Genomic DNA, 26,320 nt, shown 5'->3' on the forward strand with positions numbered 1-26,320 from the left:
TTGGATTAGAATCTTTAAGGACCTTTTTGAATCATAGGTCATGAAGTGTTCTGCCAATGTTTTTCTCTATGTATTTGATAGTTTCTGGTCTAATGTTCATGTCTTTGACCCACCTGGAGCTGACTTTTATGTTTGTGTTATGTTATGGTACAATTTCAATCGTTTGCATATTTAAATTCATTTTTCATATTATAATTTCTTTCATTTGCATATTTCATGACTTGTTGAAGATACTCAGACTTCTTCTGTTTAATAGTTTGGGTCTGTCTGTCCATCATTTTTGGGAGCTACTCTCTTCCCTAATCCATCTTTTTTTTTTTTTTTTTGTAGTTGTTGTTGGATAGACAGAAAGAAATGGAGAGAGGAGGGGAAGACAGAGAAGGAGAAAGACAGACATATGCAGACTTGCTTCACTGCTTGTGAAACAACTCCCCTGCAGGTAGGGAGCCGGGGGCTCCAACCAGGATCCTTACACTGGTCGTTGCACTTTGCGCCACCTGAGCTTAACCCACTGGGCTACTGCCCAACCTCCTAATCCATCTTTTTAGTCCTAAACTCTGATACCATCTTCCCAGACAATACTTTTATCCCACCTGCATGTTAGCTATCAGGCTCAGGAAAAATTAGTAAAGTCATGGGCCCCTTGGAATATCCCTAAAATAGATTTCCTGGCTTCTTCCCATATGAAGACCATTAGTTCCATCTGCTCTATCCTTACCTTTAGATCCTAATTATTAAACAATTTGTCCTGCTTTATATCTTATTGCTTTTCACCCACCAAGTTGCAGACAGTGCCATGACATGATTAAAGCACTTATCTTTTCTGGCACATGCAGCACTGGGAAATCTAGGGCCTCATGCTTATAAGTGTTCTGTTCTACACACTGCGAGCTTTCCATGCTGCAAGATTTTTATTCTTGATGAGGATTGTGTGTGTGCGTGTGTGTGTGTGTGTGTGTGTGTGCAGGGGGGGGGATTTAATTGGTAGAAATATCTCAGACTATCAAGTAAACTATTTCTATTATTGAAAATAAAATAGCACCATAGAAACTATCAATAAAAATTGAAATGAATAATCAAAATTTAAAATGAAACTATTTAAACTAGTCTATGGAATTAAGTTTTAATGGGATTGGACTAAATATAGTACATTATCGTCTTAACCACAAATGAGATGTACTGTCATCTGATCCTGCGCTATTATGACTGCTGTTCGTAGTCCCTTTGTAGTTTGAGAATTATTTTTTTAATTTAAGTTTTTATTTATAAAAAGGAAACATTGATTAAACCATAGGATAAGAGGGGTAAAACTCCACACAATTCCCACCACCCAATCTCCATATCCCATCAGCTCCCCTGATAGCTTTCCTATTCTTTAACCCTCTGGGAGTATGGACCCAGGGTCATTGTGGGTTGCAGAAGATGGAAGGTCTGGCTTCTGTAATTGCTTCCCCGCTGAACATGGGCATTGACTGATTGATCTATACTGCCAGTCTGTCTCTCTCTTTCCCCAGTGAGGAAGGGCTCTGGGGAAGTGGAGCTCCAGGACACATTGGTGGTGTTGTCTGTCCAGGGAAGTCTGGTCAGTATCCTGCTAGCATCTGGAACCTGGTGGTTGAAAAGAGAGCTTAACATACAAAGCCAAAAAATTGTTGACCAATCATGGACCTAAAGGCTGGAATAGTGCAGATGAAGAGTTGGGGGCCCCTCCATTTTGTAGATAGCTAGTACATATATTTTAGTTTTATTCCAAAGGACCTATGGCTATGCTAGTGGGTTTTGTTGTTGTTGTTGTTGTTTGTTTGTTTTGCCTGACCTTGAAATCTGATATGCAGGTAGATCCTAATTATCGTCTGGGGAGGTGGTGTCATGGCTGGAAAAAAGACCAGAAAACTGGATCAGGGAAGAGAGCTCCCAAATATGGGGAAGAGGTATAAATATTGTTGACTGTAAACCACATCGATTTGATCTGATCTAGGGCCCATATTCAGCTTAGGAGCCTATGTGACCTCTACATCCCTGTAGATCTGAGTTCACATTCTGTGGCTATTAAGTAAGAATGTTCCAAGCTGTCCCAATATCAGGACCCATCTTCCTCAGGTGTAGCATAGAGTATATTGTCCAGAACCCTTCGGAGGATGGAACATTCTCTACCATTGTTGACCCAAGTTGAGGGTCCTATGGGGGTCCACAAAGGGGTCTATTGTGTTGTTCCAGATAGAGATGACCAGTAACAATGGAGAAAGGCATTTATTAGAGGTCTAGGCCCATCATGTCTGTTTGGCAATCTCAGGATTCCTTGATTATGGCCCCAGCTGATGGGGTGGCCTGATAGTGACTAAAGAGTCATTGTTAAAGTATGCCAGTCTCTTGCTCTTTTCAGCTTTTTCAGTCCTTGCTTTGATGAGGTTAACTTTGGAGTGAGTGAGAAAACTGTATTAGGAAGTAGGTGAGGAGGGTATCTAAGTCTAAGTAGACACTATTTCATTGTGAACTTTATATTGACTCACTATAGACTATTGTGTACTTTTGCATTCAGTTATATATTTTACCCTAATTTATGGATACATGTGAACATATGCTCTATCTTACAGGACCTGATCTATATCTAGGTTTTGGTATTTTGTTAGGAAGGGAACCTCCTGGAATGGAATTTGAGAATCCTATGAAAGGAAAGGTCTCACCCGAGTAATGAGGGTGAAGGGTTGACATTCCAAGCCTGACGTCTCTGGACACAGTCTGAAGTGAAGCATGCTGAGGTGGTACTAGTTGCATTGATTAGGTTAGGGTCGGAGGATGCAATATCACTTGATATGAATTGAGAGAAGCATGCAGGAAAGTGAGCCCCTAGAGGTTCCAGGACTGGGGGAAATATAGGCTCTAAAGAGGAAGTGGGAGGTTCCTGCTGTCTTTGGGTTTAAGAAGACAATAGATAGTTATTGCTATAATCACATTATTTGGCAATTGGGTTAACTTTGAAATATCCCTTTGTTAGTATTTGCTGTATCATACACACCATCACCATATTTTATGTCCTTTGACATTATTTGTATATAGCTGTTCCACCAGTTGCTTCTGTTCTCTCTGGTCTAAGCTTTTAAGAGAGTCAACATAGCAAAGACTCAGCCTATGTATTAAAAAGACTCAGTCTGTGATTTAAAAAGTTTAAGACATTAAATAAATGTTTCCCCTTTAATATTAATTAAATAGTTATTTATATGACTACAAATTAATAGGAGTGTACGTAAACACCATTACCACCACCAAAAGACTGTGTCCCACCCCACCCCCGTGAAGCTGAACATCCATCCTCACCCTCAACCCAAGTTTTTTACTTTGTTGCCCAACTCCAGAGAATTATTTTTGATTTTTAATCTTATATATGTCAGAAAGATAAAGACTTTTTTCTTGTAATGTGCTATTCACTGTCTGTTCTGGGTCAACTGAGCTATGAAAATAACGTCTGTCAGTTCCTTATTGATCCTGTTTGCTTCTCCTGTAAATGTTTTGATGGATTATAAATGATTTAGTTAATTATTACTTAGGTGTTACCACCTGTTCTTTTCAATCAATTTGATTATATTTTATAAATTACACACACACACACACACACACACACACACACACACACACAATTACAGCATATAGCAACTTGATTGCTATTTCAAGAAGTGCCACTAGATGGCAATACTCACTAATAAAACATGTGATTAAGAAGTTAGCAACACTGGAGGTTCTGTAATGTGAGAAGTACAGGATTGGGCTTCAGTTGGCATCTGCTTATTTGCCTTGGAACTTTCATAACTGACTATTGTCAGACTGTGGTTTTCTGTGACAGGTATCACCTTCAACTTACCTCAAAGTTTCATTTTTATTATAGGAATTATTTATTATCTGTTTTTAACCTATTATAATGTAAGCTCCAAAACATGGGGATATCTTTTCCTCACTGGTATTTCAAAAGCACCAGAACAGTGACTGGCAAAAATATATTCAGTCATATTTGTTGAAATTATTTGAATTGTTATATTTGAATTGGAAATTACTAAAGTATATATAGCTTTTACACATAAGAAAATGAGATTTTCTTCCATTGAATTATAGCAGTTAATTTTTTGTTTTTGTTGCTAAATAGAAAGAGGGAGAGAGGAAGAGGGAGAGGGAAAGGACCACAGCACTGAAGCTTCCTTCAGTGCGGTTGTTTTGCTATTATCTCCCCATCTGCTCTGCTAAAATATTTATTCTTCATGAAGACTATGGAAAAGGAAATTTTTAGTTGGTAAGTAAAATTGCACATTATTAAACAAGCTATTTATACATTAAAATTTTTTAACATAAGCATAGAAAATAGGGGATGAGGTTGTTAAATAGTATAACTTTGAAATGCTACTACAGGGTAGGGTTTTTAGTGTCATCACTCAAAGGAGAAGAGTAGTAAGTCAATAGTGGCTAAAAAAAAAAAAAAAGATAAGAAAAGAAAACTGATGAATCCCACTCAAGTGTTTACAAAGTCAAACACAACAGACCCCAAGAACAATGCAGAACTGAGTACCAGTGAGGGAGGAGGGAAGTGATTTAAGTAGGCTGTGTGAGAGAGTAGTTGACACTTTGGTGTCTTGTTGTCAATGTCTACTTTGAAAAGAAGTAAAATGATTTTCCTGAAACATGCAATCTTCTAAGCCAAAATTACCTCAGAAAGAAAAAAAAAAGATTAAACCAAAATTTGAACTATGCTGTTGTGGGAGTGAAAAGAAATTCTTCTCAGGCTAGTCAAACAATTAAATTAACATTAGACAAATCAGCAGGAGAATGTTTTATTTAATTCAGTTTTAAATTACAAATATATAGTGAAGGAAACACAGAAACCTCCACACAGAAAGAATTCTGATACCCTAATTCTCACCCCCTTGTCACTGGGCACTTTTCTCTTCAGGCAGTTGAACCAATTCCTCTTTGGACCACCCTAGATAAAGGAGACAGTCCGGGGATTGGGTGGTAGTGCAGTGGGTTAAGCACACAGGGCGTGAAGCACAAGGACTGGCATACGGATCCGGATTCGAGCCCCCGGCTCCCCACCTGCAAGGGGGTTGCTTCATGACCGGTGATGCAGGTCTGCAGGTGTTTATCTTTCTCTCCCCTCTCTGTCTTTCCCCATCTCTCTATTTCTTTCTGTCCTATCCAATAATAATAACCACAACAATGATAAAACAACAAGGACAACAAAAGGAAAAAAAGTAGCTTCCAGGAGCAGTGAATTCATGGTGCAGGCAACTGAGCCCCAGAAATAACCCTGGAGGCAAAAAAAAAAAGAGACAGTCCATTATTAATCTGAGATTACCATCTGCCAGACTCAGGAATGACAAACAATAACAGAAAGGTCACCACCTCCCTTCCCCAACCCATGATGGGCTGACTTGGATGGAACTTTCCTTACACATAACTAAAGAAATCTGCTCCTTCCCTGCCTTCCACCCCTCCCTCCCACCTAGAACTTGCCAGGCTGTATTGTCTCTAGCCCCCAGTCAAGACTCTCTTGCCATCTCTGTGCTGAGTCTGGCTTCTATAATTTCTTCTCCGTTGGAGATCCATACTCCCAGCTTGTTTCTATCTTTCCCTGGTGGGCTAGAGCTCTGGAGAGACAAGGTTCCAGGGCACATTGGTGAGGTCTTCTGGCCAGAGAAGTCTCCTTGTCTGTCTTTATTTTTATTATTATTATTCTTATTAGTGAATTTAATATTGATTTACAAAATTATATGTCAACATGGGTACAATTCCATATTTTTCCCACCACCAGAATTCTGAATCCCCAGTCCCTCCATTGCAAGCTGTTGGGGGAGAAGTCCCCACCCAGAAATAGGAGTGGTTGCAGGTGTAGGCAAAGCTTTGGGTTTAAGAGACTTAAACTTTGGGGGGCTCACTCTCTTTCTGGACTATTGCCACAGTGTAAGCCTTTTCGCTCTTCTTTCTCTCTCTTTCTCAGGCTCTAACCTGTATACGCTTTCTAATAAAAGGTTTTATTTACCTAGATAATCAAGCTCTCCTTTCAATTCTTTGCTGAGGAAAAATGCATGACAGACTTTTGGAATGGGGGGAAGCAAGCATCGGCCTTCCCTTCCTCCCTTCCCCTATAACAAAGCCACCACAGTTCTCCTTGGGTTGCAAACATGGGTTAACTATCGTCTCTACAACTATCTGTCTACATAATTGTCCCCTTTTTCTTCAAGTCCTCTCTTCCCCTTCAAGCAACATTATTATATCTAAATGCCTGTCCTTTTTCCTCCTGTCTCTCAGGGTTCTGATGGAGCTGGAGTTGGAGTTTAGAGCCTTCTTATTATCTTCCTCTTATCATTTCTCCCCCCCACTGGGAGTACGAATCAAAATTGCTTTTGAGGTGCAGAAGGCTTCTATAATTTCTTTTCCGCTGGAGTTCTGGCTTCTATAATTTCTTCTCTGCTGGAAATCCATACTCCCAGCCTGTTTTTATCTTTCCCTGGTGGGCTAGATCTCTGGAGAGGCAAGGCTCCAGGGCACATTGGTGAGGTCTTCTGGCCAGAGAAGTCTCCTTGTCTGTGGACCTCTCTCTGCATGATCTTACTCACATTTCTAACATATAGGAATGGCAAATTTATATGACTGAATTCTAGCGTAAAGGGTAGACTGAGGGCTTATGGTCTCAGATAGGGTCTCAGAAAAACTAGAGAAAAGAAAAGTCTCCTGTAATGGGTGGGGGGAGGGGCTTTGAAGGCACTGTAAACAGATCTCCAGAAGTCATTCAAGGCTGACAGTTTTGAGAAGCATCATTTTTGGTATGCAGATTATCTTGAGTTTAAAATACAGAACCAAAGCAGGCCAGAGAATCTCCAAACTGAGTCACCATCTCTCCCTTATAAAAATGAAAATAGATTTAACAGTCTTTTTCTTCCAAAACAACACAATTATATGTTCCCTTACCTCTCAGTTATTTTCAGGCCCCTCCCCACTTCTTGAAGACATAATTTTGAGTAGAAAATATCCTTCACTTTTGAGAACCTATATTTACTGTACTCTCTACACACATTATTATTAATATTTTAATTTTTTCCTATTCTGACTTGTCTACTATTGTTAAGATCAAATTTTTAGTTTGAAAATAGCCTGGAAAGGGGGGGTGGTAATCCTTAGTCAAATTCCTTTTGACAAAATCAGATGCTTGTAATATTTACTTTTCCTTTAGACAAGTTTCTCTGACAAAGAGATTATTTCTAGAAATCATCTCTTATCTGGGTAATCTTTATTTTTAAAGTAATGATAAAAGGTTCTGGAGACCAGCAGGGTCTCAGCTAGCCTTATCGCCACATGCTAAGGTGACATACAAACAAAACAAACAAAGTACCCTGGACACATCAGAAAAGAGTCTATCTGATAATCTGGAGAAGGGGTTGAAGAAGTGGGTGGGGGTTGATGGGGTACCTATCATGTAATGTCTTATAAGATGTTCGTTTTTTGTTATCACTGGAACGTCACCATTCTTCCATCTTTTCTTCTTCCTACCTTCCTTCCTTCCTTCCTTCCTTCCTTTTTTTTTTTTCTTTTTCTTTCTTTCTTTCTTTCTTTCTTTCTTTCTTTCTTTCTTTCTTTCTTTCTTTTTTGTTTCAGATATGTAGGACTATGTGAAAGCTTGGTAGAGCTTAGGGGAGCTCTCCCATCTTTGGATGGAGGTCTGGAAAGACACCCCACTTGTTGGCCTCTCCCATATAGGGATGAGCTAAGAGGGAAAAGTCTTCCACGACTCAGTTTCCCCTTGTTAGTCTCTCAAGCCCACAGAAAGCCTACAAGCCTCTCACATTTAGTTTTCCCTGCTAGCAGGCCAAATGGCTGCCTGCTTGAGGGTTCACTCAAAGTTCACTATAGTCATTCAAAGTTTACATGTTCACTATAAGTCACCTTTTGATCACATAAGAGAACACACTCTATCATACACCCTTGTCAGTGACTCGGCAGTGAGACCCCACATCTATTTCCTTTCCCTTGATATCTATGACTTAGATCAAGTCTTACTTCTTTCTGTTTCATCTCATTCTACAGGTTTAGCTAGTATGTTTTTCTTAATACCTTTGGATAATTAAGATGCCCACATGGAAAACAATTGTCTTGACCTTTTGGTATCACATCAATTCTTGTCATTGCTACCCCTCCCCACTATAGGGGCAAGCTGACCTTTAAGAAACCTGTAATTTCTGACATACGTGAAAAATTTCCTTTGTTCTGTTTGCTATAAAGCCTTGTGTTCTACCCTAAATAAACTAGAGGTTCATACTAGAATCTCTCCTGGCAATCTTACTGCATTGCAGAGTCCCTAGAACTTGTGACAAAGAAGCCAGTGGCTTACCTCCTGGTTGAAGGCACTCCACATGAGTGCCAGCACAGATAGACAGAGATAAGGATAGAAGACTTCATAGCACTGTAATTTCATTCAGTATGGTGAGAAAGACTTGAACATGAGAAGCGTCGGTGATAAAAGAAGTACAGTGTTCAGGTAAATGATCTTCCAGCTCTTATGTTTTATGTGCTAATAGAAAATGGAAAGACAGAGTTCAATAGCTGATAATATCAAATTAAATTATACCAGTGTAAAAGAACTCTGGAGGGAGGGTGAGGGGAGATTTTCAACTTCACTAAAGGGGGTTGGGGGAGAAGCACAGACGTTTGGTGGCGGGAATGGTATTAATATACACTCCTATTAACTTATAGTCTTATAAATCACTATTTAATCAATATGAGAGGGAAAAAATAGATTGAATATCTCAAACTTTTTGATGCACAGACCCCAGTTCTGAGTGCGTATATTCCTTCAACCTAAGCACTGAATTCTAACAGTTGGCTTAAATTGTTAATGTGTTTCTAATAATGATTTTTTAATTTGAAATATTAAGTCACCTATAATCTTAGACTAGGGAGACCAGAAGCAACAGGTCTTATCAGTATATAAGATATAGTTATTTGGAAATAGCATTAAATAACATAAGCCATGGGGAGGTATTGTATGATACAGCAAATCTTAACAATGAGATTCTCAAAGTAAACCAAACTCCCAAATAACTTGGTTATAACAATAACTATCTATTGCCTTCTTAAATTCTAACATAGAAGGAACCTTCCCTATTCTCTATAAAACCCATATTTCTCCCAGTCCTGGGACCTCTGGGGCATGTCTTGTTTTCCTGCATACTTCTCTCTGTCCGTACCATTTGATACTGCATCTGCTGAGCTCAACCAAATCAATGCAACTAGTACCATGTCAATGTGTTTTACTTCAGGTTGTGTCCAGAGACACCAGGTATGGAATGTTAACCCCTTAGCTCCATTACTCTGGTGAGACCTTCCCTGGCTCACAGGACTCCTTAATTCCATTTCAGATGGTGCACTTCCTAACAAAGCCACAGAACATAGATATAGACCAGGGCCCAGGAGATAGAGCACATGTATCTATAAGTTAGGGGAAAATATATACCTTAAGGTAAAAGTACACAGTAGTGTACAGTGACTCAGTAAGTGCAGCAAGCAAGTAGAAAGACTTAAAAAAGATACCATAAAGTACTTAATCAAATGGTTTCTACTTAGACCTAGATACCCTCCTTATCTACTTCCTATTTCATTTCCCTCAATCACTGTAAAGCTAACCTTGTCAGACAAAGTAGGGACTACAATAGCTGGATAAGAGAAAGAGATGGGCATACTTTAATGATGGCTCTTTTGGTGGCTACCAGTCTACCTCACCATCTGGGGCCCTAGTCAGGGAGCCCTGGGATTCCCACACGGACATTATGGGCCTATACCTCTAACAGATGACTATTTTTTTTAAATTTTTTTAAATTTTTTATTTAAGAAAGGATTAATGAACAAAAACATAAGGTAGGAGGGGTACAACTCCACACAATTACCACCACCCAATAACCCACCCCCTCCCATGATAGCTTTCCCATTCTCTAGCTCTCTGGGAGCATGGACCCAGGGTCGTTGAAGGTTGCAGAAGGTAGAAGGTCTGGCTTCTGTAATTGCTTCCCCGCTGAACATGGGCGTTGACTGGTCGGTCCATACTCCCAGTCTGCCTCTCTCTTTCCCTAGTAAGGTGTGTCTCTGGGGAAGCTGAGCTCCAGGACACATTGGTGGGGTCTTCAATCCAGGGAAGCCTGGCCAGCATCCTGGTGGCATCTGGAACCTGGTGATTGAAAAGAGAGTTAACATACGAAGCCAAACAATTTGTTGAGCAATCATGGATCCCATCTAATAAAAAAATTTCTGCATCAGGAGTAGGGTGGTAGTGCGGGTTAAGTGCACGTGGCACAAAGCGCAAGGACCTGGCGTGAGGATCCCAGTTGGAACCCCCACCTCCCCACCTCCCCACCTGCAAGAGAGTTACTTCATAGGTAGTGAAACAGGTCTGCAGGAGTCTATCTTTCTCTCTCCCTTTCTGCCTTCCCCTACTCTCTCCATTTCTTTCTGTCCTATGCAACAATGATGACATCAATAACAACAACTACTACAACACAACAAAAGGTAAAATAAATAAATATATTTTTTAAAGCTTCTGCACAATAAAAGAAACCACCACCCAAACAAAGAGAATTATCACAAAGTGGGAGATCTTTACAGGTAATATGTCAGACAAGAAGCTAATAACCAATATATATAAAGAGCTGACCAAATTCAATAACAAGAAAACAAATGACCCCATCCAAAAATGTGGAGAGGATATGAACAGAATATTCACCACAGAAGAGATCCAAAAAGCCAACAAATATATGAAAAAAATGCTCCAAAGTCATTGTCAGAGAAATGAAAATAAAGACAACTATGAGATATCACTTCTCTCTTGTGAGAATATCATATATCCAAAAAGGTAGCAGCAACAAATACTGGAGAAGTTATGGGGACAAAGGAACTCTCCTGACTGCTGGTGGGAATGTAAATTGATCCAGCCCCTGTGGAGAGCAATTTGAAGAACTCTCAAAAGGCTAGAAATAGACCTTCCTTATGACCCTGCATTTCTTCCACTGGGAATATATCCCAAAAGAACCAAAAACACCCATCCAAAAAGATTTGTGTTTTCCTATGTTCATAGCAGTACAATTTGTAATAGCCAAAAACTGGAAGCAATCCAGGTGTCCAATAACAAATGAGTAGCTGAGCAAGTTGTGGTATATGTACACAGTGGAATATATTCAGCTATTAAAAATGGTGAATTCACCTTTTTCACCTCACTTGAATGGAGTTTGAAGGAATAATGTTAAGTGAGATAAGTCAGAAAGAGAAGGATGAATATGGGATAAGAGACAAGTTGAAAAATAAGAACAGAAGGGAAAATGCAAAGAAAAACTTGGGCTGGAGTTGGTACATAGCACCAAAGTAAAAGACTCTAGGGTTGGGGGAGGAGGGAAGTGTCAGGTCATGGAACATGATGGTAGAGGAGGACCTAGAGAGGGTTGAATTTTATGTGGTAAACAGAAATGGTACACATGTACCAACCACTGTATTTTATTGTCAACTGTAAACCATTAATCCATATATATCTGTATAGATATCAGAATGATAGGTCATACTTGCTTTTGTTGGCAATACCACCACAACAAAAACCATTAAGGAAAAACCATCATGGAAACAAGCTTGAAGCTCAGATAAACTAACAGCTAAAGAAAAAAGCTCAGAGTTCAGGCTGTGATAGAGAGAGGTTCACATCAAGGTAAACACCTGATCCCTGCTTGGTTCCAACCCCCCAGCTAGATTCTCACCACTGTAGTCATCTGCCCAGCTGGGATCTCAGCACTGCTGCCAACCAGTCCAGCTGATTACTTCTGCTATAGTTCCATGTTGTTGGGCCTCTGTCACTGTTGCTTACCTGACTCAATTGAAATTACTCATCTAATCTAGTAGTGGCCATCAGCACCTTTAGGATTGCTGGTCACTATGGCCCAGTCCTTAACCCTTTTATGACCTATTATTGCTGCCACCCACTTGTTCTACCCTGTTTCTCTTAAAATCATTACAATTCTGTGTCTTCAACTGTACAATAATAGGCGTAGAAGGTGAGAGAGAAAGGAAACAAAAACTATAGTCTATGTGACAATTGCAAGTAGATAAAATTAGTAATTGTCAACACCATCTCTATAGCAACAGGATCCTAGAAGTGCAGCTACAGAGAAATATGCCATTGTAGCAGACTGCCAATCTTCTTCCACCACTCTATGATATATCATCAACCTCAAACATTTGTATCATAGAATGTTGGCAATATAAGCCTAGCCAGGCACTTGTGACTACGAATCCTTGGTTATCGTCCAGAAATTCTTGTATTTTATTTATTACTAATTTATTTATAAAATTAAGAATATTGACAAGACTACAGGATAAGAGGGGTAGGTACAATTATACACAATTTTCACCAATAGAGCAAAAATTCTTAAATACAGATTGCTGGACCTCATGTTCACAAAGAATCAAACATAAGGGGAAGACAGAGGAAAGCACTGATATTAACCAAGAGAGCAATTTGAAGAAAACTCCAAATTCAACAGAGCTACAAAGACATCTTGATAAAAACTTTGAAGCTAGAGTCCTCAGGATGATCATCAAATTGAGATATTCTATAGAAGATGAAAGCAACATTGCAGAGAAATGAGAGCAACCACAGAAAAATTCATAATTGTGATCAGAGGGGAAAAGTGAATGAGCTAAAGCCAAACAACCAAACAAGTATACAAGCAAACAAAACACACATAGTAAAGTGGAACATCTGAAGGAAGAAAAATGTCAAAGTTTGGAGAGCTGGAAAATAAAGGGAAATGACCCTCCCACCCCCCATGAGAAAAATAGCAACAAGAAAACAAATAAAATAAATGAAGGTAATATAAGAGATTTGTGGAACCAAGAGAAATAACATTCATATCAAAGGGATACAGAAAGAAGAGAGAAAGGGATAGAACTTATATTTGAGGAAAGATTAACTGAAAAAATCTCCCAGTTTAAAGGAAATAGACCCCCAGATTCAGGAAACTTGAAGAACTCCAAGAAAATGAATCTAAACCTAACTTCACCAAGACACATAACTAAGGTAGCCAAGATTAAAAACAAAGAGAGGATGCTAAAGGCTGCTAGGGAAAATCAGAGTTACCTATCAGGAAAACCTCAAAAGACTATCAGCTGATTTCTCTACAGAACGCCAAAGACTAGAAAAATGTCCTGCTAAGTTATCATTCAGACTTAAAAAAGGAATGAAGACATTTTTCAGAAGGCTTTTCATAACTGTTTCAATTTCTTTAGTTGTAGTTTTTTTTGTTGTTTGTTTTTTATTTTTATATTGATGTATTTATTTTCCTTTTTGTTGCCCTTGTTGTTTTTTATTATTGTTGTAGTTATTGTCGCTGATGTCACTGTTGTATAGGACAGAGAGAAATGGAGAGAGGAGGGGAAGACAGAGAGGGGGAGAGAAAGACAGACACCTGCAGACCTGCTTCACCGCCTGTGAAGCGACTCCCCTGCAGGTGGGGATCTGGGGGCTCGAACCGGGATCCTTAGTCGGTCCATGCTCTTAGCGCCACCTGTGCTTAACCCACTGTGCTACCGCCCGACTCCCTTAGTTGTAGTTTTTTTTCATATTTTCTAGGTCTTCCTAAATCTATTTTTGGAGGTGGTATGCTTCAAGGAACTCATCTGTTTAATTTGGTAGCATATAGTTATTTGTAAAAGCCTCTTACGATACTCTGGATTTCAGGGGTGTTGTGACCTCTCCCTTTTCATCTTTTATTCGATTTATAAGGGTCCTAGCTTTTTGTTTGTTTGTTTGCCAGTCTGGTAAAGAGTTTGTTCATTTTATTTGCTCTTTCAAAGAACCAGATTCTAGATTCACTAATCTTGTGTGCCTTGTTTTTTCTTGATGTCATTTGTTTCTACTATAATGTTTCACTTACACTCGTTCTACTGGATTTACATTTGCTTTTTCATTTTCTAATTCCTTAAGACATGAAGTGAGTTTTAGCTTCTTGAGTTTTATCTTCTTTCCTAATGTGTGCCTGCACATGTGCTATTTTTATATTTCCTTAATTTTTGCAACCTTATAGTTTGCTACACACTCATCATTTATTAAAGACTCTTAGTATGTTATCTTTTAATAGAATCCTAGTTTTGTTATTTCTCATGATCTCAAAATTCACATGAATAAAAAAACCAAATTTAAGCCCTCTCCATTCCTTTTCATATTTGTTCTCTCTTTACAAAATGCTTTGTTTCCTCTTAACCATACATTCAATTCCCATGGTCATATCTTGCTCCATGACTATATAAATGGAAAGGAAATAGTTGTATCTAGTCTGTGATCATTTTTTCTCTTTTCAGTAAGTGGGAGACATTATCAGGAAAAATATTCCAGATGATTTTGTCTAATCTCAACATAAATCACTGACTTCCTACTGATGAAGCCACTAATGTCTTCTAATAGGAAAATTCTGATCTAAAACAAATATTTTAATAGGATAAACCTAGTAAGCCTGTATCTACGATTTTAAGCTATAACTCCCTGGAGATTGTCAAATAAACTAATCTTGGAATCACAAAATAAATATATTTTGTATTTAATATGTTCCCTGTTTTATGAAGTAACCATAACAGCTCTTGTAATCAATTATCCTGAATCAGCAAGTATGTCTGACTCAGAATGAAATAAGGGTAGAACAACAATATGCACCCTGGAATTGTTTTTATGTAGAGATATTTTTATTCATTTATTATTGGATAGAGACAGAGAAATTGAGAGGGGAGTGGAAAGTAGAGAAGGAGAGACAGAGAGATGCACCTTCAGCCGTGCTTCACCACTTGTAAATCTTTCCCCCTGCAGGTGGGGAACAGGGGCTTGAATCTGGGTCCTTGTGCACCTTAATGTTTGCTCTCGATCAGGTGTGCCACCATCGGGCTCCCACACTCTGGAATTCTTACAGCTTTTCCTAAACTTATTGATTATATAAATATTTTTTAAATTTATTTATTTAATTAATTTTTTATTTAAGAAAGGAGACATTAACAAAGCCATAAGATAAGAAGGGTATAGTTCTGCACAATTCCCACCACCCAATCTCCATATCCCATCCCCTCCACTGATAGCTTTCCCATTCTCTATCCCTCTGGGAATATAGACCCAGGGTCCTTGTGGGTTGCAGAAGGTGGAAGGTCTGGCTTCTGTAATTACTTCCCTGCTTCTTCTTCTTCTAGCGTTTGCCCTTCTTCCGTAGCCAGTCAACAGCGTCAGGTTGAGCCTGATGTAAAGTTTCCAGCCCTCCTTTGAATGTGGAGAGGTGGCAGTCGTTGACTATGTGGGTCATTGACTGGTGGGTCCATACTCCCAGTCTGCCTCTCTCTTTCCCTAGTAGGGTGGCTTTCTGGGGAAGTGGAGCTCCAGGACACATTGGTGGGGTCTTCAGTCCAGGGAAGTCTGGTCGGCATCATGCTGACATCCAGAACCTGGTGGCTGAAAAGAGAGTTAACATACAAAGCCAAACAAATTGTTGAACAAACATGGACCTCAAGACTGGAATAGTGCAGATGAAGTGTTGGGGGGTATTCCCTGCAGGCTCTTGTGTACTTCAGCTTTCAGGTATATATATTTTCCCTAGTTTATGGGCATGTGTGAACCTATGCTCTATCTCAGGGGACCTGGACTATATCTAGGTTTGGGGACTTTGTTGGGGGTTGGAACACCTGGAATGGAATTAGAGAATACTATGAAAGGAATGGTCTCACCCAAGTGATGAAGCTGAAGGGTTGTCATTCCACACCTGAAGACTCTGGTCACAGTCTGAAGTGAAGCATGCTGGGGTGGCACTTGGTACATTGATTAGGTTGTGATCTGCAGATGCAATATTATTTGATTTGAATTGAGAGAAACAAGCAGGAAAGTGGGCCCCACCCTAAGGTTCCAAGACTGGGGGAAATATAGGCTCTACAGTGGAAATGTGAGGTTCCTGTTGTCTTAGGGTTCAAGAAGACAATGGATAGTTATTGTTATCATCACATTATTTGGTGATTGGGTTAACTTTGAAAAGTCCCGTTATTAGGGTTTGGGGTATAATACCCAGCATCTTGTATATAGCTGTGCTACCAGTTGATTCTGTTCTCCCTGGTCTAGGCTTTTGGGAGAGACAGCATATCAAGGATAGCCTATGTATTAAAAAGACTCAGTCTGTGTTTTAAGAAGTTTTAGACATATGATAAATTTTCCCCCTCTCATATTAATTAAATAGTGGTTTATATGTCTACACTTTAATAGGAGTGTACATAAACACCATTCCCACCACCAAAAGACTGTGTCCCATCCCACCGACCCCACCCCTGGCCCCCTGACCTCCTCACCCCCACCTCGCCAGGAAGCCCAATGGCCACCCTCCCCTTCACCACAGTTTTTACCTTGGTGCCCTGCTCTCGATTTAATCAGATCTTGCTTTAGTTTCCCTTTCTGTTCTTCTTTCTCAACTTCTGTTGATGAGTGGGGACATCCCATACTCATCTTTATCTTTCTGGCTTAGCTGACTTAACATAATTCCTTCTAGCACTGTCCAAGATGGGTCAGATAAGGTGGGTTCATTGTTCTTAATAGCTACATAGTATTCCATTGTGTATATATACCACAGCTTTCTCAGCCACTCATCTGTTGTTGGGCACCTGGGCTGCTTCCAGGTTTTAGCCATTATGAATTGTGGTGCTATGAACATAGATGTACACATATTTTTTTGGTTGGGCATTATGGAATCCTTGAGGTATATCCCCAGAAGAGGAATTACTGGGTCATATGGAAGGTCTATGTCTAGCCTTGTGAGAGTTCTCCAGACTGCTCTCCACAGAGGCTGGACCAATTTACATTCCCACCAGCAGTGCAGAAGGGTTCCTCTGTCCCCACAGCCTCTCCAACATTTGTTGCTGCTGTCCTTTTTGATGTATGTCATTCTCACAGGAGTGAGGTGGTATCTCTATTTTGTCTTTATTTGCATTTCTCTGACAATCAGTGACCTGGAGCAGTTTTTCATATGTTTGTTAGCTTTTTGGATCTCCTCTGAAATCAAAGTCTTTTTCATATCCTCTGCCCATTTTTGGATGGGGTCATTTGCTTTTTTGGTGCTAAGTTTGCTGAGTTCTTTGTATATTTTGGTGATTAGTCTCTTGTCTGACGTATGGCATGTGAAGATCTTCTCCCATTCTGTGAGGGGTCTTTTTGTGTGACAGTTTCTTTGGCTGTGCAGAAGCTTTTCAATTTGATGTAGTCCCATTGGTTTGTTTCTGCTTTAGTCTTCCTCAAGATTGGGTTTGTTTCATCAAGATGCCCTTGAGGTTTAGGTGGGAAAGTGTTCCACCAACGTTTTCCTCTAAGTATTTGATAGTTTCCAGTCTGATATCCAGGTCCTTGATCCATTTGGAGTTGATTTTTGTTTCTGGTGAAATAAGGTGGTTCAATTTCATTCTTCTGTATGCTACAACCCAGTTTTCCCAGCACCATTTACTGAAGAAAGCATCCTTCTTCCATTTAATACTTTGGGTCCCCTTATCAAAGATTAGATGTCCATAGGTGTGGGGTGATTATATAAATCTTAATATGAGTGAGATGTATGCTTTTAAATCTTATTTGACAAATAAAGCTTTTCTACTAATTCAGTCAATAGTTAAATCATCCTTTAATCCAATGAATTTTGTTTTCCTCCCAGTTGAATTCTAAAAAGAGTTGAGGTTACATTAACATTCTATGATATCCTTATATATTATAATATACCACCAATGAATATCAATGTTCTATTCTTTCTTTACATAAATCCATCTAGTCCTATGACTCTAATATAACCTGTACCTCAGTCAATTGCATATTTAGCCCAAACTCAAGTCATTATTGATTTACATAATGGAGAAATAGATCGAGAGACAAAGAGAGAGGGTACCAGAGAGCATCACTCAGACACATGCAATGCCAGGAACCAAACCGCAGACCTCCTACTTGAGAATACAGTGAATTATCCACTGTGTCACTTCTAGGTTGTCTGCGCAAAGCTCATTCCCTTAAATTCATACTTTTTCTTTACCATCACTATTTGACTTTTTACTGGACATCTCATACAGTAATTTCTAACAAATTTCTTGATTTTTCTCACCTCTTCTACGTATTTATCTTTTAATACTTATTTTATACTTATTTATATGCAAGACAGTTCCACATGAGACAGAGGAATGGATTATGACTAGTAAGTGCTCTATCAGTTGAAGTATTTTCCAGATACTATATATTTCTGTCTTGAGAATATTAATCATCAATGTGTAAATTGTACAAGCCATAACAATGGAGGAATTCAAGACACTGAAGCTCTGGGCTAAGGATCATTAGTATATTTTCTGTTATCTCTTGTAAACTTTTTCATTTTTTAGTAACTATTATTTCATAAAATTGTAGCAAGAAATTATAGTAAAGCCGCATTGTGCTTTGGTAAGGCAGAAATCATTAGCACTAGATAAATTATATTCCGATATGTATATCTACATGTATACCCAAGTGGACACTAATAAACATTCTGACCCTTTAGGTCACTGATAATATTTGTTGTTTGTAAAGTAGGAATTGAGGGAAATAAAAAAATATTTAGCAAGTGGTGCATGCATATTCTTTGAACAGGTTTCTACCTAAGTGCTTATTACAGAGATATGAAACTTATACAAATTAGAAAAGCATGCAGGAATTACTTTTTTTGAGAAGGAAAACTTACATCATGAAAACTTTATTAAAATGCCATACACATGAATGTACTATTTGGGAGGGGTTATTATTATATGTTGAACATTTGGTAGTAATTATATTTGTTATGAAGAATTTGTGACAATTTCAATTTTGGCAATGACATTTAGTTATGAAATGTGCTTGACTTTTTTATATGAAAATTTAATTATTTTATGTTAAAATGCAAATGAAAGCACCTGATTTTAACACTTAAGTTACATAATTCAAATGGTGAATATTCCAAATAATTTTTATTTGTTATTAATAGTTTGTTAAAAGATAGTTTGTTAAAGATTATAAGACTACAATGTATATACCCACCATTAAAATTCTGTATCCCCCACAACAATGATAATCACCATAATTCTTTTTTGTTAAGATTTTTTTATTTATAAAAAGGAAACACTGACGAAACCATAGGATAATAGGGGTACAACTCCACACAATTCCCACTACCAGAACTCCATATCCCATCCCCTCCCTTGATACCTTTCCTAGTCTCTTGGGGGGTTTGTGTAAATCTGTAGATTCCACATATGAGTGAAACCCTCTGGTAGTTGTCTTTCTTCTCTTATTTGATAAGCCTAATTATCTCCAGTGCCATTCATTTTGTCCCAAAGCACACAATACCATCTTTTTAAATCGTAGAATAATATTTCATAAAATATATACCCCATAACTTCTTTAGCCAGTCATCTGATGATAGGCATTTGGGCTGCTTCCTCTCTTTGGCTATTGTGAATAATGCAGCTATGAACATAGGGTGCCTATGTCTCTTCTAATTAGTATTTGAGTGTCCACTGGATAAATGCCCAAGGGTGGTATTGCTAGATCATAAAGAATTCTATTTTTTTTCTTTTTCTTTTTTTTATTTAAGAAAGGAGACATTAACAAAACCATAGAATAAGAAAGGTACAATTCTGCACAATTCCCATAACCCGATCTCCATATCCCATCCCCTCCCCTGATAGCCTTCCCATTCTCTGTCTCTGTGGGAGTATGGATCCAGGGTCCTTGTGGGTTGCAGAGGGTGGAAGGTCTGGCTTCTGTAATTACTTCCCCGCTGAACATTGGCATTGCCTGGTCGATCCATACTCCCAGTCTGCCTTTCTCTTTCCCTAGTAGGGTGGGGTTCTGAGGAAGTGGATGGAGCTCCAGGACACATTCATGGGGTCGCTGTCCAGGGAAGTCTGGTTAGCATCTTGTTGTCATCCAGAACCTGGTGGCTGAAAAGAGAGTTAACATACAAAGCCAAACAAATTGTTGAACAATCATGGACCTAAAGACTGGGATAATGTAGATGAAGTGTTGGGGGGTATTCCCTGCATGCTCTTGTGTACTTCAGCTTTCAGTTATATATTTTTCCCCTAGTTTATGGGCACCGGTGAACCTTTGCTCTATCTCAGGGGACCTGGACTATATCTAGGTTTGGGGACTTTATTGGGGGTTGGAACACCTGGAATGGAATTAGAGAATACTATGAAAGGAAAGGTCTCACCCAAGTGATGAAGTTGAGGGATTGTCATTCCACACCTGAAGACTCTGGTCACAGTCTGAAGTGAAGCATGCTGGGGTGGCACTTGGTGCGTTGATTAGGTTGCGATCCGCGGATGCAATATTATTTGATTTGAATTGAGAGCAGCATGCAGAAAAGTGGGCCCCACCCTAAGGTTCCAGGACTGGGGGAAATATAGGCTCTATAGTGGAAATGTGAGGTTCCTGTTGTCTTAGGGTTCAAGAAGACAATGGATAGTTATTGTTATCGTCACATTATTTGGTGATAGGGTTAACTTTGGAAAGTCCCTTTGATAGGGTTTGGGATATAACTCCCAGCATCTTGTATATAGCTGTGCTACCAGTTGCTTCTGTTTTCCCTGGTCTAGGCTTTTGGGAGAGACAGCATATCAAGGATAGCCTATGTATTAAAAAGACTCAGTCTGTGTTTTAAGAAGTTCTAGACATATCATCAGTTTTTCGCCTCTCATATTCATTAAATAGTGGTTTATATGTTTACACTTTAATAGGATTGTACATAAACACCACTCCCACCACCAAAAGACTGTGTCCCATCCCCACCACCCACACCCATCCCCCGACCCCCCAGAATTCTATTTTTATTTAAAGACTCTCTATATAGTCTTCCAAAGGGACTGTACGGGTTTGCATCCTCACCAGCAATGTAACAGTTTCCTTTTCTCCACAACCTCGTGGACACCTCTCATTTCCTGATTTGTTGATGTAAACCATTCTCTCAGGTGTGAGATGGTATCTCAGGGTAGTTTTAACTTGTATTTCTCTAATGATAAGGGAAGTGGAGCATTTATTTGTGTGTCTGTGGGCCATATGCATCTCTTCTTTAAAAAACTGTCAGTTTACTTCTTTGTTCCAGTTTTTTTTTTTTTTTTTTGCCTCCAGAGTAATTACTGGGACTCAGTGCCTGCACCATGAATCCACTGCTCCTGGCAGCTTTCTCCCCCCTTTTGTTGCCCTTGTTGTTTTTATCCTTATTGTGATTATTATTATTGTTGTTGTTATTGCTGTCGTCCTTGTTGGGTAGGACAGAGAAAAATCGAGAGAGGAGGGGAAGATAGAGAAAGGGAGAGAAAGATAGACATCTGCAGACCAGTTTCAACGCTTGTAAAGAGACCCCCTCTGCAGGTGGAGAGCTGGGGATCAAACCAGTCTTTTTGCGCAGGTCCTTGCACTTCACACCATGTGCACTTAACCCACTGCGCTAGCTATCACCTTACTCCCTGGCCAACTTTTTTTTTTTTTATTGGAGTGTTTGCTTATTTTGTAGATCTGAACCAATTCTGTACAGATCTTTGTTAGCAGTCACTTGACTGATGTATGATGTGCAAATATCTTCTTCCATTTACTCAGTGAACTGGTTGTCCTTGTCTAGTTTGCTTTTGATGTGAAGAAACTTTTTACTTTCATGCTATCCCATTTATTTACTATTGTTTCCATTTCCCATGCCCAGGGTTTGAGTCTCCAAATAAATCCTTGATGTGATGTGAAACTTTACGGTTTCACCAACATTTTCTTCTATAAATTTTAGAGTTTGTAGTAATATCTAGATCTTTAATCCATTTTGATTTCATCTTAGTATATGGTGTTAGGTGTCGGTAGTTTCACTTCTGTACATGTGGCTATCCAATTTTCCCAGCACCGTCTGTTGAAGAGGTCTTTATACCATTGAATGATTTGGGGTCCTTTGTCATATATTAGATGGTTGTATATGTAAGGGCTCATTTCTGAGTTTTTGAATTTGCTCCACTGATCCAAGTGTCCATTTTTATTCCTATAACATGCTATTTTGATTACTAATGTTTTGTAGTATAAACTGAAGTTGGAGAGTGTGATATTTTCATATTTTTCCTCTTTTGTCAAAAGTGTTGGCAATTCATGGCCTTTTGTGGTTCCAGACAAATTACTAAACATGTAATTTTTTAATTTTTTTAATTATATTTATTTATTGGATAGAGACAGCCAGAAATCAAGAGGGAAGGGGGTGACAGAGAGGGAGAGGAAGAGAGACAGAGAGACACCTGCAGCACTACTTCACCACTCAATTATCCCTATTGCACTGAAATTATATATTGCTTTTGGTAGAATGGCCATTTTAATAATGTTTATTCTTCCAAGTCCAAAACAAGGAATATTATTTCACTTCTGTATGTCCTTTTCTATTTATTTTAGCAATATCCTATAGTTTTCATTATAAAGGTCCTTTACCTCTTTCATGAGATTCAAGGTGTTTTATCTTTTTGGTTCAATTATAAATAGGAGTCAAAAATTTAGGTGTAGAGGCCAGGTGGTGGTGCACCTGGTTGAGCACATATACTACAATGCACAAGGACCCGGGTTCAAGCCCTGCATCCCCACCTGCAGGGGGAAAACTTTGCGAGTGGTGAAGCAGTGCTGCAGGTGTCTCTCTGTCTTTCTCCCTCTCTATCACCCCCTTCCCTCTTGATTTCTGCCTGTTTCTATCCAATAAATAAAGATGATTTTAAAAATAAAAAAAATAGTTGTATATTCACCTTCTTGGGTTTCTATATTTTAAACTTTATTCAGGTATGGAAAATTTGCTGCTAAAATTTCTTTAAGTATGCTCTCTGTTGTTTTCTCCCGGGCTGGCTTCACAGGCGGGTAACAGAGATGACCAGAGACACATGGCTGAGCTGAGAACGCAGTTTAATCTTAATTCATGAGAGGGCAAACATGTGCTCTTCTGTCTTTGTCCTCCGGCAGCAGAGAGGGACCCCTAAACTAATCACCACACATATCTGTCCTGCATCCTTCTCCTCCAGCAGCTGCGGCAAGAACTCAGGAAGTACGTAGGATAGGGGGCGGGGAGAAGGGGAAGCGCGAAACTAGCAGGGGCTAAACCACAATCTCCCAGAGGTGGGGGGATGAGACCAAAACAATGTGAAGCATAGCAACAATTCCCCCTTTTCTTTTTAACTAAATGACCATAGTATCAGGAGTGTGGGGTGAACAGAAACCCATATCATACAGCATTTTCAAAAAAGAAACTGGCACAAACATGGAGGAACATGTAAGTGAGCAACAAGAACCAGTGTGCTGCCAAGGGAAGGCCTGAGGGGGGCGTTTTTGTCTCTGTGGGCAAGACTTTATCAGCTAAAAAAACATTTCCTGCCTCAGGGGGCTTCTTTTGCCTCTGGGGGGGCGTTACTTGCCTCTACGGACATTACCTAGCATGGGGGCGTATGGCCTAGAGTACCAAGGCAGCTGGCTGCAGTCAGTCTTTGAGAAAACCAGCAGCATAAAGGGAAGCTGCTGTAGAGTTGTGTAAAGTGTCCAGTGAGTCTGATAGAAGTGTCAGTCCAAAGCAGATGTCCACTGAAGAATGCCAGGGGGTGGAACGTTGTATGAGGAAGGTCAGCTGTTGGAATTCCACTAATCTGTAGAGAACTTGACAGCTGCAATTCACTTACTTATGAAACAAAACTTGTAGCAGGTTAGAAATTTACCACAATTGATAATTCTATTACAATTGGAAGTCTTTTTTAGTATGATTTTAAGGTTGTTTAAAGTTTAAACAATAAAATGTGGAAAGGTAAACAGAAGAACCATGAAAAAAAAAAACCTAAGGCATGAGAATCATTAGCATAACCATTGTGTAATCTACCATTTCTAATTGAGAAGGATTCAAAAGTTTTACATATCAACAAGTCTATTTAACCTTTGGTGCACCCATTGAAGATGGAGACACACCTTAGGTGTGCGCAGGTTTTTTTTTTTTTTAGACTAACTTAGTTAAAATATATTGATTTTTAACTAATTTTTAACTCAGACTTTAAATGTAAGTTAATTTTACCTTTATGAGATCTATGTTGAAAACCTTTTTCATTTAACTCTGTCTGGTAAGAATATAGCCTTAAAGTTACATTTTTAACCTTAAAGTTAATGTTTACCAAACTTTAAACACATACATGAACATGGTCTTCAATACACAAGGAGGAAAACTTTTGTTACGAAGACACGTCATTTTAAACACGAGTTTAGATCTATACTATCTTAGCCGTTCAGGGAGTGCATTGTCCAGCAGTGGCTTCTTGTGCAACTTCAGCTCCAGGAATTGTAGGTAGCGATCTCTGCAGGAATCTCTGTGTATTCTAGCTTTTCTGACTTCAGAGCCAAGTTGGGGATCTTGGCCAGGGGGCCCAGTTTCGGCAGGGAGCCCACGGTCTCCGGGTGGTCCAGGATCTGTCCAGACTTCATAGCAGGAGGGTGGGCAGGCTGGCCATGCAGAAGGCACAGGCCGAGGTGCCCCGGGTTGGCAGCCAGGATGGGCTGCAGCCCTGCCCGCCATGCCTGCTGCCCTGTTCTTGGCGGCCAAGCAGCGTGGGGGGAGCCCACGCCCAATGCCCCAGGCCACGCGGCGGAAAGCTGGCTCATTCGGACTGGCATTGGGCTCCTGTGGGCTGGCATTGGGCGGAAACCACAGAGTGGTCCAGAGATGAATATTCCAGAAACAGTGAAACAGTCTTGTGAAGAAAGGGCAGAGGCCTTTGGAGATCTCTTCACAAGCAGAAGAGAAGGCCATAGTGCATAGGTAGCCAAATTGTCACTTATCTGGGGGATGGGCAGGTCACGTCCCACGTTGTAGGCGCCATATGTTGTTTTAACCGGGCTGGCTTCATGGGCGGGTAACAGAGACAACCAGAGACACACGGCTGAGCTGAGAACGCAGTTTAATCTTTATTCACGAGCGGGAAAACATGTGCTCTTCTGTCTTTTTCCTCCAGCAGCAGAGAGGGACCCCTAAACTAATCACCACACAGATCTGTCCTGCATCCTTCTCCTCTGGAGGCTGTGCAGGAACTCAGGAATTATGTAGGATAGGGGGTGGGGAGAAGGGGAAGCTGAAACTAGCAGGGGCTAAACCACAATCTCCCAGAGGTGGGGGGATGAGACCAAACCAATGTGAAGCATAGCAACACCTCTCTACTCCTCTTCCCCTGTTTTCTTCCTCAGGGATCCCAGTAACTGATGTTCTATCTTTCTGATGAAGTCTGCTATTTCATAAAGAAGTGTTTCATTTTTCCTAAACTTTCCTTGCCAAGCATTTTAAATTCACAAAGTGTGGTGGTTGTGTCTTCTAGTGTTGATCTTCTCCCCTCCACCTGATTATGTCACTTCCGAGGCCTCTTACCTCAACCTGAACTTTCTTTTTTTTTTATTGTAGTTGTAGTTATTGTTGTTGTTATTGATGTCATCGTTGTTAGATAGGACAGAGAGAAATGGAGAGAGGAGGGGTAGACAGAGAGGGGGGAGAGAGAGATAGAAACCTGCAGACCTGCTTCACCCCCTGTGAAGCGATTCCCCGGGCAGGTGGGTAGTCGGGGGCTTGAACCGGGATCCTCACTCCAGTCCTTGTGCTTTGCACCCCATGTGCTTAACCCGCTATGCTACCGCCCAACTCCCAACCTGACTCCCAATCCTTTAGGACCTGCAGTTCTGTTTGGATATTTTTTATTCTGTACTTTGGAATTCTTTGATAAAATAATCGCTGAGTTCTCGAATCTTAACTTCAGCTTCTTGAATCAGTTTCATAATGTGTTTTCTGAACTCTATCTCTGTCATTTTTTTCTAGATCTGCGTCTTATCATTTGGGGTTTTTGTCATCGCTGTATGTATATTTCTCAGTTTCTGCACCCAGTATTATTTTGTTGTTGTGCCAGTAGATGGTATTGTGGCTAAGGTGTTTGATCTCCTTGTTTATGTATCTTGGTGGTGGAGAGGAAGTTTTACCCTGAGTCACCAGGCAGGGTCAGTGTCCCTGATATCAATAGAGGGTCTCCCTGCTGCAGTTCCAGCATCTGTAGGGTAACAGTATCAGAAGCTCAAGAAACCACAGTTCTAAACTTGTGGGTTTTTAATTGTTTTTTTCTTTCTAATAGTTCTTTGTTGCTTAAATTCTGACACGGAAGTGGTGCAGCTCAGCCACGCATCCCAGTTTGGTGCCAGCCATCCCTGAGCACCAGTTTTTAGTCCTGGAATGTTCCCTCACTCTTTTTC

Source organism: Erinaceus europaeus, chromosome 8, assembly GCF_950295315.1.
Source record: "Erinaceus europaeus chromosome 8, mEriEur2.1, whole genome shotgun sequence".
In the NCBI taxonomy this organism is placed as follows: domain Eukaryota; kingdom Metazoa; phylum Chordata; class Mammalia; order Eulipotyphla; family Erinaceidae; genus Erinaceus; species Erinaceus europaeus.